Source organism: Dendrobium catenatum, unplaced genomic scaffold (assembly GCF_001605985.2).
Source record: "Dendrobium catenatum unplaced genomic scaffold, ASM160598v2 fragScaff_scaffold_1391, whole genome shotgun sequence".
Classification (NCBI taxonomy): Eukaryota; Viridiplantae; Streptophyta; class Magnoliopsida; order Asparagales; family Orchidaceae; genus Dendrobium; species Dendrobium catenatum.
In genome coordinates, this window is record NW_021319853.1 from 40297 (window position 1) to 41727 (window position 1431).

A 1431-nucleotide genomic window follows, 5' to 3' on the forward strand; every position below is an offset into this window, starting at 1 on the left:
CGAACCCCCGCGAGCGGTGCTCTTTCGGAGGTCCACATCAAGCTCAACAAGCACGCGAGCAACAGAGGGTCTGGAATCCACAGAACTAGCCGAATCAACCTTAAGTGGTTTACCAAAAATCGATCCCAAGCCAAAAAGAATACGGGGGGAGAACAGGTGAGGACGAAGATTAGAGAAGGATGCCCAGATAAGGATCACAGGCGACTCAATACCAACATCAATCAGAGGAGACCACTTAATTAACTTCATATAACAATTTTGAACTAAGTAAGAATGATGGCAAAAAATTCTACAGTAATCAAGGTCGTTACACAACTTGATCAAGATATGCATTTGATCAAGCAAGGTAACAGAAATCTCCCCCGAAAGCTTCAGAGAAAAAAAAACCTATGGATAGAGTCCAGAGACGGCCTCTTCGAGGGGAAAAAAACCAATCAAAGAAAACTGAAAAGTCAACGCAAGAACATTGATTTCATCTTCTGAAATCCATAGCGACGGTAACCCGCGAAAGGACGAAGGTTTTAGGTCAGGAAAAAAAACATCAGATGAAGAACCAGCAAGAGCCTCCAGAAATGACCTAGACTTGAACGATCCCTCAAAAAACCCAGGATCGCACAACCTCTCGCCCCCCCCCCCCCCCCCCCCCCCTCACATCCAGAGAGGAAGAAATAAAAAATCAAAGCAAAATAAAAAACGAACAAACACCGCATGAAATAATAGGGGAAAAAAGGAGCGAAAGCCCCAGCCGGCAGGCTGCCGGGAGGCAAGAGCCCTAGCAGATGTGAGCCCAAGCGTAGGGAAGCAATACCCTAGAAAATATTAACATTATGAATTATCATTTTTCATATATTCATATTGAGTATTGTCCCATTTTATATTTTGCTTACATTTTAATTCCCATGCCAATGGGAGATCTGGTTGCCTAGGATGCTCCAGGCCATCCAAACATGCCATATCTTATGAAACATAGGGATATTTCATAGCCTCCATGTGCACTCGATAGCTAAATTCTAAATCGTCAACGTCATTGGCCTCAACTTTCACTCATCAAAAAGATAATCATAACACACAACTACATGCTATGTGTATGCCATAATTTTTAAAAATTGACACATAAGCATCCTTCTTAAAATATGCAACCAATTCAATAGTGAAGCAAGAGAATTTAAAGAAAACAAATTGAATGAATTCACTCCATCCAACGATAATAATTGAAGGGATGTCAGAAAGCTTATCATGGCTAAATCAAGTGATGACAATAACTATGAAATTTAGAAACTCTTCAACTTAAAAAAAAAATGAATGCATTTACTTGTTGATTAATTGATTATATTAAAAAAGATTTGAGGAAGCAAAAATAAAGTGCACGTGAATAAAAAATTAAAAATAAAAATTATAAATATATAAAATTATTATTTTTACTTAGATGAA

General features: G+C 38.5%; 1 protein-coding gene across 1 annotated transcript in view; it reads left to right on the forward strand.

Annotated features, from left to right (window-relative positions):
* The window catches only part of LOC110098248 (3-hydroxy-3-methylglutaryl-coenzyme A reductase 3), an 8322-nt gene that overhangs the window by 5579 nt on the left and 1312 nt on the right, over positions 1-1431 (forward strand). The gene's annotated exons all lie outside the window — the stretch shown is intronic.